This window comes from Lissotriton helveticus, chromosome 12 (genome assembly GCF_964261635.1).
Source record: "Lissotriton helveticus chromosome 12, aLisHel1.1, whole genome shotgun sequence".
Classification (NCBI taxonomy): domain Eukaryota; kingdom Metazoa; phylum Chordata; class Amphibia; order Caudata; family Salamandridae; genus Lissotriton; species Lissotriton helveticus.
The window spans coordinates 330,766,135-330,784,350 of NC_136073.1; positions in this window are offsets into that span (position 1 = coordinate 330,766,135).

Consider the following 18,216-nt stretch of genomic DNA (forward strand, 5'->3'; position numbering starts at 1 on the left):
AAACACTTCCCTCGTCTTGGAGCAAAAAAATAAAGGTACAGTGCTCAAGAGGCACTGGGACCCCACAGGTCAAAGGAAAAAGGCTGGGCCCAGGCAGGCCAGCTCACAGGCCCCTCCAGCAGGGAGACAGTTCCACATGGCGGTTCCTCCTGGGGCCCAGTAGCAGCAAGTCCCCCCCAAGTCACAAGGAAGCACAATTAATGGGATCACAGTCCCAGTACTTATAGTACATTTCTTCATTGTTCTGCCCTGGCACAGGGCTTGGGGGAACCAGTCTCAGCTGGTTCTGAGGGGTATTGAAGCACTCTGTGTACAGTGCTCACAAACTCCTCTGTCAGATGAGGGCTCGGTCCTCAGACCCCCACAGGGGGGGCGGAGCCAGCATTCACTCAGGCAGGCATAGACCTATTCAGGGGCAGGGGACTACTTCTCCCACTACTCCATGGCAGATCCTTTATTCAGCCTAGCACTGACTCACCCAGCCCTCCCTGGAGCCACACACACCTCCCCAGCCCCTGTCACTCCAGAGCCAGACATGCAATCCACATCAGGCAGGCAGACACATAGCACACAGAAATGCTAACTTCTAAAAGTGGCATTTAAAAAAATAGTGATAATAAATCTGTGCACACCATTGCGCAGCCTTTATTATTACTATTCCAACCATACCAAACTTGACCACACTGCTCCTCTCAGATTAGGAATTATCACTGAAACACTTATCAGGGAATCCCTAATGCATTCCTATGAGAGGGCAGCCTCACAGCAGTGAGAAGCCAAAATGGCGGTTTGTCACTACCAGGACATGTCACACACTTGAGGTACATGTCCTACATTCTGTCTACAATGCACCCTGCTCATAGGGCTAGCTAGGGCCTACCTTTGGGGTGATTGAAATGCGGTAAAAGGGGTGTCACTGATGTGGCACACACTTTAGGTGTCATGTCACTGTGGCAGTAACACTGCCCGCACAGGCCCTGCAATGGCAGAGGCCTGAGACAGGTTTGAAAGGCTACTTTGGTGGGGGGAGCAATCAGCACTGCAAGCCCACCAGTAGCATTTAATTCGGCCCCAGGTATCTGAGATACCACTTTACAAGGGACTGACAGATATATTAAATATGTCAAACAGATGTAGACCAATCTTACCAAGTTTTCCACAGAGAGCACACACACTTTACACTGGACAGCAGTGCTAAAGTGCCCAGAGTCCTAGAACCACCAACACCATGTCAGAAAAAAGACTAGAAGGAAGGCAAACAGTTCAGGGATGATCCTGCAAAAAGGGCCAAGTCCAACAGGGATCATATAGGCATAACCCTCTCCAATATACACATACATTCATACATGGAAACATTATTGGGGAACCATCTTGGGACAGTAATTTCTTTTTATTGATCACCCCTTTTCCTCAGAGACGGACAGGTTTTTGGGGAGGTGGTGGGAAAATTGACTGATGGTTTCGTTTGACAGCAATGACTGGGATGAAATGTTGACTGATCACACCCACAGAATGAGGAAGGAGAGATTAAAGTATAGTCACTTTAAGATATTACATAGATGGCACTGGACCCTGTTGAAATTGAGTCTGGTATCGAGGTACCGGAGTTGTGGGATGGAGATGGACAACATACATCTCCTATGGGAGTGTGACAGGGTTTCAGATTACTGGCGACAAGGAAGATCCACTCTGAAGGAAGAGTTGGGAGGTCCCTGCTGTTTAAGATGAAGGTGTCATTTCTACTTTGCTTTTCAAAGGTGCCTATTGTGACATCTCATGTGAAGTGCTGGTTGTCGATGGCATTGCCATGGTAAAACTAGGAATACTAAGACTTTGGAAGGCATCATCTCTAAGGCAATGGCTTGAAGGTGACGAGATATGAACAGATAATATGCAGACAACAATAATATGCAAATATTCGAGGAGATATGGGGTGCCTTTCTTGTCTGCTGAGCTATGTGCTGGGTAAAGGAGAGGGAGATGGGGGTCGTTGGGGGTGTGGAGGACTGCAGAGTTGCTTCGTCAGAGGGGTGAGGAGTACAAGGGACTTCACTTTGCATTCTGCTAGCTTCCTAAACTGTTATTATGCAAATACTTTGTGTAGGGTTGTTCTGTGGTGTTCATGTTGTGAACAGCTTGCAAGGTAGTTATAATGTTGTACTGTTTGATTTTCATTATAGCATAATAAATAAATGTTATAAAAAAAGAGAAGCAAAACAAACACGTTGGGCACACAAATGTGACCCTTATGTGAGTAACATCAAAACTCTGCCCATAAAGGCTACTAGACAGACGCATACTTTCCTATCCAAAACACCCCTATGAAGTAGTGGATTACTTTCTGCTAAAGTGTTTTGGTGAAGAGAAGGGCCATGTAAATGCAACTACAGTATAATACATTTCTGCATCTCGGCACCTTGCCAGGGGGTATAAAGAGCTATATTAATGCAATTGAAATACAATACAATACAGTGCAATTAATACTAACATTGTTTTGAAATCTAAAATATCCTCCCGGTTTTGGTCACATAATGCTGAAATTCATGATTTCAGTTTGCAGTCACTGTTAAAGGCCAGTGTTAAATCATATAAGAGTTTCGTAACAGGCTAAACCGTTTTTAATAAACTTGTTTTGCTAATATGCCACCCCTCTCTGTAAATGTTGAGATTTGAGAAACTTGAACAAAAAGACTAATTTGTGGGTTTAGATAGTGCTAACACCTCTCTTTTGGAGTGGCCTTTAAGGTTAAAGTCTCCTAGAAACCCACTGAGATAACAGCCCACATGGTCAACCATTTAGTACTTTCAAGTCAACTAAATGTCGAATGAGGAAGATCAGCAGAAGGACTGGGATGGCAGACTTTCTCCATACGTGGAGATATAAAATAAAAAAGAACAAGGCAGAATGGCCCATGGCTGTTCTTACTCTCTCTCTCTCATATGTGAAATGTACATGTTTTTGGAGCTATATGTGACGGTTGCAACAACTTTCACTTAAGTGCGCGCTCGTATTCACATGAAATATTAAAATTTCTTCTCCAATTCAAAAATCTCAGGTCACAAACTTGTTATTCAAACATTTCTGATTTTTATTTTCTCTTGCTGTTTCTCTTATTTCCAATCATAAGAATATTTCATAATTCTCCAAGTAGTCAAAATCTGTACATTATTCGTTTGCCCAATGCATTTCGGGTCTGAGAACGAGACCCTTCGTCAGGGGCCTGAAAATGAAATAATACAGGACCTTAGTGTTCACTATTGTACAATCTATACATAACATGTTAGAAAATAATACGTTTTGAACTTCGTTACACATTTTAAATGAAATACATTCATAAACCATAAGACAAATAAGTTCAGGGTGTACAGGATAGTTCGCGCCAGAAGTTGATACTAACGAATGAGAAAACTAATCAGGACGGGAACATAAGTTTAAATGACTAGGTATTGTCTGTTAAAGGAAGTGGCAATCTGAAACTACAAGTGAACTAAACCAACAATGGTAAGCGGTGTGGCTGTGGACAAAGAAACATGTCGAGCAGAAAAAGGGTAACGGAAAACTCAGGTGAACCCGAGCCTATGACGGCTAAATTACGTGCGGTGCATAAAGTGCAAATTTAAAGGCGTTTCATAGAAACGCCTTTAAATTTGTTGTACGCGATAACAGCCGGTAAACGCCGCGGAGATCGGATTACCCTTTACGATTCCTGTCATCATTCTGAATTGTAAGTTACCTCCTCGCGCACAATTATTTATTGCAGACGTTTCATAGTTTTCACTGCACTTTATGCACCGCACGTAATTTAGCCGTCATAGGCTCGGGTTCACCTGAGTTTTCCGTTACCCTTTTTCTGCTCGACATGTTTCTTTGTCCACAGCCACACTGCTTACCATTGTTGGTTTAGTTCACTTGTAGTTTCAGATTGCCACTTCCTTTAACAGACAATACCTAGTCATTTAAACTTATGTTCCCGTCCTGATTAGTTTTCTCATTCGTTAGTATCAACTTCTGGCGCGAACTATCCTGTACACCCTGAACTTATTTGTCTTATGGTTTATGAATGTATTTCATTTAAAATGTGTAACGAAGTTCAAAACGTATTATTTTCTAACATGTTATGTATAGATTGTACAATAGTGAACACTAAGGTCCTGTATTATTTCATTTTCAGGCCCCTGACGAAGGGTCTCGTTCTCAGACCCGAAATGCATTGGGCAAACGAATAATGTACAGATTTTGACTACTTGGAGAATTATGAAATATTCTTATGATTGGAAATAAGAGAAACAGCAAGAGAAAATAAAAATCAGAAATGTTTGAATAACAAGTTTGTGACCTGAGATTTTTGAATTGGAGAAGAAATTTTAATATTTCATGTGAATACGAGCGCGCACTTAAGTGAAAGTTGTTGCAACCGTCACATATAGCTCCAGTTATTTGAAGGCACAATTAGGCATTGTGCGACAAGTGCTGACACCTCAAAGAACTTGATAATAAAGCTTACTTATATAGTTGGTTAACTAAGAGAGTGCATAGGGATCCATGTGATATTTAAATGTACATGTTTTACCATCACAGGGCTTCCTCCTCTTTGTTGGGTGAAAATAAATTCAGATTCAAACTCATGACCTCCAGAATATGGCATCTGGGAGCAGCAAACAGCCTGTTCAGTGTGCCATACATCAAGCTGACTGTCGGTCTGGTCTACCTCGCCTTGTATATTTGAACACTCATTTGGATGTATTAGTTTGAAATTCTCTCTAACGTTGCCTCACTAATATACTTATTTATTCAGCACAGTGTTTTGCCAGGTTGACAGTGTGCACCATCTTATGGATTGGTAGTGTGACTGAGAGCCGAACTGCAGTGTGCCTGTGAGTCTGTAGTGATGAAGTTTCAATGTGGGTCCTACCACTTGAGATACATCAGTTTCTCTGTCTAAATGAATGCCCTTTTTGTGGAATATCAGATTATCTACTTTGACACTGTACCTCAATATGTTTTCATTTGGTGGAACATAAACATTCATAGAATAGAAAAATCTGCTCATACCAAATGTATGTATGTTGCATGGTGCTGCATGGAAAGCTACTGTGTGCTTATGATGTCAATCATTTCATCACAATCATGCCAACACATTTTCAAAGACTATTACTTATTGTGGAGTAACAGGAACATTTGAAGGTCTATTTAGGCCCACATCATTGATCAGGAGTTTGGATCCCTAAGGAAGCAGAGAGGTAACAAAATTGAATACAACGCTTATGATGTGCGAGTTCAAGTCCAAGGGATGACTATTTTAGATTGGTGGCTAAAATTTGTTTTGAGTTTGTGATATTATATTTAGAAATTTAGGAGATAATATAGAAATTCATTTTGCATGGCGCATAATATTTAGTGAGCGTGGGAAATTATGGGGTCTTGCCACCCTAGCGGTGCTGGGACTGGCCGCCAATGGTGCGGCGGTCCTGCACCGACAATTAGGATGCCACCACCACGGTGGTAGTGGCATCCCCAATCCACAACATTGTGCTCACAGCACCGCCCGCCACAATGCTGTGGATACATGCACAAGGGGACAGGCACTGCGCGGTGCCTGCCACCTTGTCCACGCCAATGTAGGGCGGTACCATAGGTATCCCATGTGCACCCCACTCCTCTTCAACACCCTGGGGGCCCACAATGGGCCACCACATGTAGTAACCACATGCCATTCCATGGACGCCATGGAAAGGTACATCGCCGCCTACATCATAATATGGATGGTGGTGTCATGCAGACACCGCCACCATATTCAGCCCCTTTCCGTCCATTGGTGTCCCCCCACCATTGTAATATGGTGGGGGGAATGGTAGGTGGGTGGGGTGGGTAGAAATGGTGGGTGGATCATTACACCCATAAAGGTGGTGGCAATCCGCCCGCTATTCTAATAGATCCCTTTGTTTGAAATTTAAATTTGAACAGGAGGACTATTTAGGGTAAAGAAATTGACCAAACTTGTCAGTGTAACCTTGGAAATTGTTTCCAAGATTGATGAAAACATAATAATTTATAATTTCATTATTTAAAATTTAATTTGTGTAGTGAGATTTTTGGAGGTTCAATACTGTATAATTAAGATATGGTGAATGTGGTATGTTGGTATGAATTCATGAATTGATTATTAATGGTAGGATGTAGAATATTAGGATAGCAAAGAGGCAATGTAATTGAACATGATGTCCTTTACGTGGGTCAAGTCCAAGGGATGACCTTTTTAGACAGTTGACTTTAAATATTTGTGGGTTTAGGAATCTATAAATGGGAATTTTGAGAGTTACACAAAAATTCATATTTTTAAATCCTGAATGATATTTAGGCACGTAGAATTGAGTTACAATTCCAACAGGAGAATAGTTTAAGAATGATAAAATAGTCAATTTCTGCAAATGATACCCTGGAAGTAAAAGACATTATCTTCCAAAGGGTTGGGTCATGTGTGGAGTGTCGTGGGGGAACTTTCTATCTATCAATAATAGATGAAAAATAGAGGTCATTTTGAATGGCTCAGGACGTATATGGACCATTGATAATTGTTTTCTTATCTCTTAGGTAAGCTAAAATGCGAAAATGTGAGATATTGGGATTAGTGAGATTGTATAATGAGGAAGATAATTCATATAATGTATGTGAAAAATATTTCCATTGTTAATGTGTGTATCATGGGGAATTGCTATACTGCAGTTGGATATATTAAGAAATTGAGTGGTATGATTTAAGAAAAGGTTTGAGTATAACATTAACATGTATAAATGTGTTTCTCAAATTTTAATAATTTGAGGTCAACAATATTAGAGAAGATTTAGAGAATCTGGATCAATATTTAGGACTGATTAATGAGATTTAATTTAATATTCAAAAGTGACTTGGGTTCTGAACTTTTGATTTATATTGAGGATGGAGATACTTAAGGAGTTTTTTCGAATATGTGGTTATATCAAAGATTTATATTTAATAATATACAACATAAATGTTCTTTTTATTGATGATTTCAGATGTTTTTAAAGAAAATTAGAAGGACTAATTAACTCTCAATATGAAATATAGAGGATTGAATTTAGAGATGAGTGATGGAGTTATGGAGGCGGGGCTAATAACTTCAATTATGTAACCATGGATGTTTTGGTGAGGAATTTAATTGTTTTTAAAAATGTAATCTTCAGTAAATTGGATATTGCCAGTATGTGTGTCACTGTCATGTTCTATTTGTGATTGATTTTGGACATATGTATTATGATCGATCATCATAAAGAAATATGACATGAGGTAGTGTTTGATTCCATAGATGAGGGACCGGTGTATAATATAGGATATATTAGATTGTGGATATGGCTTTTGATTTTGATTGTTTGTTAAATTTCTGTTTGTGACTACCAAGAGTTGTGACAGAAAAGGAATGGAAATGTTTTCGGTGGGACCAATATATTATACCATCAAGACAAACTCCATATTTTTTAATGTGTTGAGTTGATTCGAATGACACATGATGAGGTAATGGTGCACTGGTTATAAACACATTTCATATTGTGGGGGGATTAGTTAAGTTAAAACTATTCAAGTAAATATAATTAAGAACATGAACACAGAGAAATTTATCAGCTTGGAATGGGGGTTCATTTTAATTTGCATACTTAGTGGATGTTCCATGAATGAAATGCTTGTTTAGTGCAATATTAATTATTTAGGTAAACAGTGTCTGATATTCTATATATTTTACCTTTAACAGCCCTGAAGAAGCGACTAGATCACAAAATATGTGTTGATTTTGAACTTGTTCTGGAATTTGAAATGATCAGTAACATTGAAAATGGATGTTCAACATTGACTCGAATCTGATTTGATTTGATTTGGTTTGATTTGATTTGATTTGTATCAGTTGAAAAGAGTAACAATTTGGAGGACACACATCCAACTTTGACTTGATACTTGGACTTTATTTAAATATGTTTTTTCCTCATGATCTACAATTATATGTACATATACAATTAACTGATTGGGTGATAGGTAATATGAGAGAACACCGCCAGACTCGTTTCGTGTCACCCTTAAGTAGGTAGTTGTGAACTATGCCAGCACATTATGCCTTCACTGTGCTGATCACTCATGGTAACCCAGGCAAAGCAGATGTCATATTAGAGGCTAGTGGTTTACATTTAGGCAGGTGAAAAAAAAGATTTGTGGAAGAGATTTGGGGATTGGTGAGTTGAGAGGTATGACAATAGGTCATTAGGAATCACAGAATCTATATGAAAAATAAATGGTAAAGTAGGGGGCATATCAGCAAAGAATTCAGATAGGACAGCACCGCAAGTCATTTTGCAGCGCTGCCCTATGCCAATTCAAAGGACAGATATTGACTGTATTTAGAATATATAGAGCATTCCTGTCTTTTCAGCCAGCGCAGGCGCAAGAATTGATGCCATGCGCCAGCACAGACCCCACTTGCGCCATGAAAAGCCATGCTGGGTGGCTTTGTGTGGCCTTGTAGATATTGGCCTGCACTGTGTGCCACCAGAGCATTAAAAAAGTGACGTTCCAGTGGTGCAAGCAAGTTGTAAATATGCCCCTAGATTTTTAGGTGCATTGTTACTTATTACCTCAGCAGATAACTATAGGAGGAGCCCTCTATTGAACAAACAAAAATTAATTATCCCATTGCCTAAACAGATTTTAAGGGACAATGGGCAGGTGGTCTTATAATCACTTTCTATTTGAATCTCATTTGTATAGCCGTTCTACATTGTCTTGCTTTCTTGGAAGGTGTTCTTCTGTCCATTCAGCAAAATCTGCTCTACTGCAATACTGTAAATAAATGAATGTAGTATCTATGTTTCCTCAAGGCTGAAATTCAAACAAGGTAGGTTTTTTGGCAAATGCGGAATCATTTTTAGGCAGCACTAAAAAATGAGTTTATATATTTTATCATTGTTATGAAATGATCTTCCGCTTTTTACCTCTGCCAAATTTAAAGTCCTTGAGAGTAGTGACTGGGCACCCAAACTACATTCTGTACAAAAAGAGAGAGAGAGAGAAGGTAATTGAGACAGAGGTAACCCCTGTTTATGACAGAGAATGGAGAGCAAATGCTATTTTAAAAATACAGGATTACTTATTTGGACATACCTCAAACAAGTTAATAGTAGCTATCACCAAACCAAGCAATCTAAGAGATCCCCAAATAAAGATAAGACAAGAATTACTGATCAAAAGGGTTTTGATGTTACCCCCACCCTTAGCGCAATTCCTCAACTGGACTGGGTGCATCAGATCACATGACAATCTTGTATTCCAGATCAGCTCTAAGAGGCTCTCAGACTTGAGGAGAGACCTAATGAAGCTTAGGAGCTCTTGGCCAATGGGGGTGTGACAGTCTCCCAGTTTTGTTTGTGCAGCATAAAGACCCCTCTCAATTGATTTATTTGCTTCTACTGAGCTTCCCACAGGCAATCATTTCCCTCATCCCTGCCACTAATCCCATTTCTAATGAAGGAAGAAGAAGGAACTCCCAGCCGCTTTACGTAAATACTGATGAGTTCATAAATAACGTTGTTTCATTCTAATGTACATAGAAGGAAAACTCTGAAATACTGCTGAATTCATAACTGAAGTTTAATTCTGTCAGTTAATTTCTCTAAGCCTATATTTGCCTAGTAGTCCTTTTTATTCACGTTTCAGCTTGCATTACATTCCTTCTAATTAAGGCTTTCTCTCTGCGCATATTAGGTTTGTGCTATTATTTGTGAGTTAAAATCAATTAATTGGGGCGTGGCCACAATGGCATCCAAAATGGTCTCATAATGTGATGCTCTGGGGCTGGACCTGCCAAATATGCTACAGAACAGGGATTGGAACATTCCCCAAGCGCACACTGATATAGACTGGGTACTTGTCACGTCACTGCTCCAGCGGCTTCTAAAGAGCAAGCTATAAGCTTGAATCCCAGCCTATGTGATCAGACTAACCCACACACACTGCTGTGGTTCTTGAAGAACCAGCATTGTCAGGGGTTTCTGGAGAACCTGAGGCTGCAGCAACTGCCCCTCTACTGTGCTGGTGGTCTACTCACTCCCACAAAGCCTGGATAGTACAAGCCATGCCCTGCTTTAGCATTACAGTTAACCTACAGCATGGTGTGTCTCCACAGAACACAAGACAGTGGCAGGAGGGTGACCAAATTGGTGTGCTCTCCTTGGTTGTAAGAACAACGTGAAGAGGCCCTACTGCCTTCTGAGCATGATGAGCCTTCTGTGTGGTGTAGTGAGAACTCAACGTAAGAAGTTGGTGAATACTAATGTCTAAAGGGAATTATATGTACATGCAGCTGCCCAAGATATTATTGTATGGTGTTGAGTATTGGGGCCCAGAATGTCACTTCTAATCAGACTCCTGTAGCTCATAGGCCCCAATGCCCATAGCACTATGGGACTCCAGATGTCTTATAGTTTTTTAATGACTTAGGTTGCTGCACTATGTGGATTTACTGCCGCTCGACTACCATGGGTAAAGGAGACCCCAAACAAGGCAAAATCCAGTCTGAGCAGAAACGCAGCACACAAAAAAAACTCACATTCAGACACTCATGAAAGTACCACTGGTTAACCTTCTCAAGTGGGGAAGGGAAAGAGAATCTCAGACTTGGAAGATGACATCACAGCTAATACAGACAGACTGAACTAATTGAAAAAAACAGCTGACTTTGACCGCTGCTAAAAATAAAGATTTAGAAGCAAGATTATGCTGTAACAACATACGGATCTCTGGAATTGCAGAATCTACAATCTTAGAGCATCCCAACACCTTTATGAAATACCTGTTTTCTGTTCTCTTGAGCAGATCCAGCTTCTCTGCTGTATTTCTGAGAGAATCCACGCCTACAACTAAGTGCCCACCCACTGCCCCTGATAGCCCGACTTCTTAATTTCTGACATGGCGCTGCAGTTCGCCAGGGAGCGTGGCCCTGTGTAATACCAGGGATCCATGCTATTCATTTTCCCTGATTTCGCCATTTGGTCCAGGAGGCACGCAGGAATGTTACAGATGTTAACAAGATACTATGAGATAGGGGTGTCAGATACGGTATGTTATACCTCAGGCTGCTGAAATTTGATATTGAAAGAAAGTCACATGTGTTCTCCAGTCTCTCTGATATCTCTGATCCCAAATAATTTTTTGACTTCAAACTCAAAAATCCATTTCCCTATTCTGACAGTCCTCAAACTCAGGAATGCATTGATTTAGAATGTGACTGGGATGGAACAGTCTGAACATTGGCATCTACTCATTCTGGGGCTCACAGCACTGAGGGACAGCAATAGTATTAGACCAAGCTAGAAGGTTCAAGGACTAACTTCATTGGGCCCTTTCAGTTCCCAGATTTCTTCCATTCTATCTTGCTCACCCTCAGACATGTGTATGCAGACACTACTCTCAAAGGAGGAGGGGGTTGAATATAATCCTTGAACTGAAAAAGGACAGTTCTCACACTACAGGTGCAGCAGGACACACTCTGCCTGCATACTGGGGGAGTTCCTACATCAATAAGGCTTTGTAGACACATGACGCCTGTGACATGGTGATAAAATGGAGTACACTTTCTGTTTAATGACACACGAGACACAGCCATGCATAGACTATTTGGTTGTCATGCGCGATGTGACATCCTGGATTACTGAGATTACACACTTAACACAAACGCTATGTGATCACTGTCCAATTAAATTAGTTTGGAATATGCTGTGCTCATTGTTGATTCCCTGGTGATGTCCTGACTAATGAGGTTTTCCAAAGTGAGATGCACAAAGCGATATTAGAATATGTCAGACACAATGAGGGCTCAATAGTGACTCCAGCAACTTTTTTGGGAAGCAATCAAAAGTGTACATTTGTGGTAGAGCAATATCTAAGCAAGCAGGGGTGCTGAAAGACAACACACATAACTGACATGGCTTAACCAGGATCTAAATGCACTGGAGAAATCCATGTCACAAATGTCCAACTCTTCATACTTTCATACACGATATCAGTTGCTGCAGTCTTAGAGAGGCCTGGTTGACACAGAGGAAACATACCTGGGTAAGCATACACAGGCCTTTTAATATGGCAATGGGGAGAGACCGGGTAGAACATTAGCCATGCTATTAAAGGGCAACTATTGAGGGGCAGCAATCAAAACAACCACATTTCCTATTTATACACAGAGTAAGGTGTGACACAACTAACAAAGATATCCGCCAAGAATGTTTCCACTATTTTTGTCAGTTATATCCTTTCGGTATTGAGGAACCAATATTCTCCACACGCACTTGCCTCAATTATATTATAATGCTGAGCTGGACAACAGTCATTAACAGTTCCTTAGTAATCTCATGACCACAGAGGAAATACTGGTGGCTATTGAGAGTTTATAAGGTCAAAAAGTCTGGGGGTTGAACAGTCTGACAGGTGAGTTTTACAAAGTTTCTAAACATATTCTCACCCTTAGATGCTCCAAATGTATGCCATATTCCTAACAAATGGGACCCTTCCACCTTCCCTTTGTGAGGCTGTACTTACTCTATTGCCAAAACCTGGAAAACAACCCACTGCTGTTGCATCATATAGGACCCTATCTCTTATAAACTTAGATAATAAAATAGTAGCTTAAGTGATGACTGCCAGACTGTCCCTTCTCAGGGAACAGTTGATATCTGCTGTACAATCTGTACTTGTACCCCATTCATTAATGGCCTTTAATCTTAACACCATCTTTACTGTATTCAATCTTGTCACCCCCAGTGGTGTGAAAGCTGATGGATGCTATAACACTTTTGACTACTTGGAGTGGCCATTTCCTCATGAAAGTGGGATTCCAAATGGCTCCACTAAAGTTATTCAAATCCTGTATGTGGAACAGGTGGCCTGGATCCTGGTATATGGCCTGCCTTCCGACCCCTTCCTAAGGAGCCCACTAACTCCCTTCTTATTCATCATCATCATGGACCTGCTGTCATGTATATTGCAGGAATACCACCTTCATCTGTGCTTGCCTTCCATTCTATTCGTCCATAGCTCACCATGTATGTTGATGATATATTACTGTTTGTCAGAGGTATGTGCATAATCTTATGGCCTAATTTGTGAAGGTATAAGATTCAGCCACTTTACTGGGCTGGCCATAAATTGGGCAAAGTCTGAGCTCTACTCCCTCACTGATTGTACGATAAAACTGACCTAGAATTTTCCATGTGGTGGATGGAGGGATTGGTTAAGGACTTGGGTGTACATCTCCTTAAAGCTAGAGATATGATTCTATGCCTAAATTATGGACCACAGTAGATAGTTTGCAGGTGCAAATAGATGGATGGGTATATTACTCTTGTACCTTGCTGGTAGTTTCCTCAACATTTAAATGGTTGTTATACTTGTTCATGACTATACCCATTCCAATCACAGAACCTTTTTTCCATGCATAGAAGTTTACTGATTAAATTAATTTAGACCGGAAAGCAACCTTGGATTAGCTGGGATATCCTCATATGATACAATTATAGAGTTGGACTGATATCCCGGATGTGATGGCACAGACACATTTTGTCAGAAACTGGCATCATCCATATGCCAGATTATCATACCTTAAGCATGAACATGACCAAGCAGAAGGTGTACCCGTTAAGGCTCTGTTACTGCTTAGCATACCTAAAGACTCAAAACCATTGCAATAACATGCAGGGCTTGGAAAAGACTAAAGTTGGGGAATAGGGTTTCCATTTTAATATTCACTGGTCTTCTCTTTAGCATACAACCCACTACCCATTAATACCAACAATGAAAGATAGATGAATGCAGTGCACCATGGAAAGAAGGGATATACAAGAATTTGGTGACCTGTATGATCATCACACATTTGTATCAGTGGAGCACCTCACATAAGGTAGCAGGTCACCCCCACTTGACCATTTCCTTTATATGAGACAAAGAAAAATGTCACTGGTAAACTTACACGGTTTCCCAGAAGATCCTGCAGATTTCACTCTGCTGACCCAGGTCATCAGATCAAACTGACACCACCAGGTGCGTCTCTAAATTATATACCACCTGCAACTAACTACAAACATGGCAAACAGAGTGCTTCAAGACAGCATTGCAAAGAGATTTGGGAGAAAGGATCACTAAGGAACAGTGGAAAATTTAGCCAGCTGATGAGCCCATAAGTGGGGCAAAACCAGTCTTGGGTTACTTGTGCTCCAGTTCAGGGTGAACCTCGCCTGGGACTATTCCTATTGGATAGGGTCAGGCCTGATTGGCATATGTCTGGATCCCACCTGAGGTGAAATGGTGGACAAAAGACTGATTGGTTGGAATGCTACCCTAAGCAATGGGCAGTGTGTAGACTTCTTGTAAGCATTCCTCCCATCATCTATATATGTACTACATATAACATCACATCACATTGGTATTTCACTGTGTATTTTAATGGTGCTCTTTTCCCTGAGGCTGCCTTCAATGCACTCAACAGGTAGTCATGGACATGAGAACCTGAATAACAAATACCACAATGAGGGAGGCACTTGATTATTAGTTTATTTGTCAAACATTTGATAAACAAATTGTCAGATGGAGCATCCAGTCACTGAAATCTCCACTCTAAATAGTTGCTTCAAGAAAAAGGCTTTTTAAAAAAAAAAATCTTCTTTGGAATAAAAACATTATATAGAATAATTCATCCAACACTTTTCTTTCCTATTTGAGAACTTCATCAAGCCCAGGGGTATTGCAGAGTAAGACAAAGTGGTAGCTGGTTTCCCTGGCATGCTGTAATTCACGTCCATATTGTAGTTCCTGTTCAATCTATGCCAAAGTTAAACTTTCCCTAATCTTTGAAAATTGAGAAATACTTTAAAACAAACTGTGTAATCTAACAGGCTGATACTTTCAGCTCTGAATGTCAACTCCAAGGAGGCGAGCTGTGCCCCAAGTATATATACATCAGCACACATACAATTTCTAATAATTTTTTTTAAAAATAAGCAAACATCCATAATATCTCATGACTTTTGCAAAAATCAACACGTGTCACAAAACAAATTAAGCTATAAAGATTTAGAGCCCTATTACGATGTTGGTCAGACGTCCGGCCGACAGCATAGCTAGAAGGAATCCGCCCGACTATTAGTCGGGGGTTCCACCTGCAGTATTAGGATGTGACTGCCCTATGGGCGGTATGAAACATCAATTTTTCTATTGCAGCTTGTGGGGAAGCCAGAAAAAGGCACAAGCTGCAACAGAAAAATTTATGTTTTCAAACATCCCTGCACTGTGTGGCAGCACCAAGCCGAGGGCCAGGGAGGAAGGGGCCCAGGTAGGGGCCCCAAAGTCACTTTACGCCTACCTTTACATGGCGGGCAGACAGCCATGAAAGGGCAGGCGGAAAGCGACAATGTAATCCCAACGGCAGAGCTGAGGCTGGCTCTGCTGCCATTTTGGGATTATAATTCTACCCTCCACCCCGACGGGTTCCGTGAGCCAGTCGGAAGCAGAGCGGATTTCCCTCGTGGATTTCCCTCCTACCGCTCGTATCGTAATATGGCTGTCGGACAGAAACCTATGATGTTGGGTGGAAAGCCTCAGATAAGCTATTGGATGGCTATTCCGCCCAACATAATAATGAAGGCCTTAATGTTAAGTGGGCACATTAAAAGCAGTTAGGTATGAATAGCTGCTGTTACTGTGTTGTGTCTGCATAATGAGCCAGCTAGGTTTATAGGTTCCTGTGAAAAATCACTGCAATTTCTGAACATCTCTAAAAAGAATAATTCTCTGGCACTTGTCAAGCAAACTTCTAATTTGGCGCAAGTGGTTGAGGATTGGACTGCCAGACACCATGTAGGCGAGGTCTCCCTGGCCCTCCATTACAAGACAGACGCCTGTAGCTAAAACTATATAATGAACTAAAATAATTATAACACCTTATGAGAATCCTACCACTGAAGGATAAGGTAATAAAATCACGACATGCATATAACCAACCCATGCAAAATAAATACATGGAATCTGGAATCCAGTACATACGTAATTTACTTTATGCATTTTTTTCAGGTAGCATTGAACTTTAATAAAGAAGTGCAAAGATAATTAAACACACTAAATAACGTCTTTGTTTTGTTTTCCTGGCTGCCCTCTAATTCCCGTAGAGAAAAGTGATCCCTGCTGTCATCCTGAATAACGTTGGCAAAATAAGTGCAGCGGGGACTTGTAGCATATAGTAGATTTGCTCTCAATAATGTATGAAGCCGCACGCTGGGTAGCCGGAATCAACACAAAAGCGACCCCGCTCCAATCTGTTCCTTTCATCGCAGCAAGGATTTAAAGCGAAAGTGCTGCTCCGAATGAAAAGCACAATCATTCATGTGTGAGCAGATGTCCCTCACGCGGCAGGAAGCACTTTTTCAAAACAGAGCTGAGCAAATCTACTGCTGCGAGACAAGACCCCTTATCCATTAAATAGAGAACACAGTATATATTAATTTAGCAGGCTGTTGAGTTATGTTTCAAAGCACGATTTATGATGGAGATGAATCACATGGCCAAAACAAAGACTGCCAACTGCAGATTAGCATAAAAGTTCAATCAATAATTGAACTTCAGGGAATGCTCACTTTCACATAATATTTTAAATAGCAAGTTTAGAGATTCGATACAACTGCGCTTTGGAAACAGCCGATCCTTTTTTTGAATTTTCAAAGCTTGCAATGCAGGTTGCGCTGGGAAATTTGAGAATCAGCTTCCTGGTTTATTTGCATAAATGAAAACTTGCAAAGAAGAGTGTGTGGTGTACCAAGTAAGAACGGTGAATTTACCATTCTCTTTGCAAAAATGTACTGAGAGATGGCTGAGCGTTTGCAGGGACGATTGACGGCCCCAATAGGGGAAATGTTATTACAACTACGCCTTCCTGCTTTATTCCTGAGTAAGGGTGCCATCTTTCTTAAAAACAAAAATGCCAATTGTTTTGTTTATTCAGAATTTTCCTTGAGCTTAATGTAAAATTGTCAAGATTCGTTATGAGCATCACAAGTATGTCTCCATTTGTTTGCTTTATTAATCACTCAAAAATTATTTAGACAGCTCTTAAATACCTGTTAACTGATTTCATTGTGTGCTGAAGGGAAATATACCCGACTTCAATGTTTTTTCCCAATATTTCAACTGGCCTGGACTTACAAATACAGGCCTGGCACGTAAAACCAGAGTTAGGTGTCAGCCATATTCCTGAGTCAACCTTCAAAGGCAGGGTTGAACACAAACACATCATGTCAGTGTAGACCTTTCCACACATGGAGGATGTGTACATATGCACACCCCAACTCCTCCCTGAAAGTACCTAGATAAAATCATTGTGGGCTCCTTCAAGCTCCTCTCTGTATGTGCACAGGGAGGCTATGCCCAGCAAGTGACCAGGGGTGTGAAGAGGTCCAGAGGCCCAATATTTGTTCATGGGATAATGCTAAGGAGGAGCTGTGGTACAGAAGATGTCTGGCTAACTGCAGACTTACAGCCGGATTCATGAAGCAAAAATCGCTTTGCAAGCGCTTTTTTTGCATTTGGGATTCATCATCCCAAATGCAAAAATTGCAAATTTTAAAATCGCTAAATTGCGTGGAATTGCATTTGAGGAATCTCTATTTGAGATTCCTTAAATGCAATTCATGAACCAATTTAGAATTGCGTATTCGCAATTTTGGGCCGCTATTTACCGCGAAGTCTGACTTCGTGGTAAGTAGCGAAAACTTAGAAAAATGCACTTTAGTGCATTTTTCGAAGTTGTATGTTACACACACACATGTCCTTCGGACATGTGTGTGCGCAACACCAGTGTAAATCACCATATCAGGGGTGCTACAGGGTGTCCTTTGGACACCCTGGCACCCTTGAAATCGCTTCCTTATTTGCGATTCGCTAATTGCGAATCTTTAGCAATTAGCGAATCGCAAATAAGGAAGCAGTAGAAATCGCTATATATTTTGCGATTTCTACATGCATCCCGTTTTGCAAGTCTTTAATAGCGATTCCTTAATATTAGCTATTAATGACTCGCAAAAGAGGAGCATGATGAATCTGGGGGTTTGAAACATATTTTTAGACTTAGGGACGTACCACGAACAATGAAGTAGCTATGGATGGTGGATGATTGGCCTCAA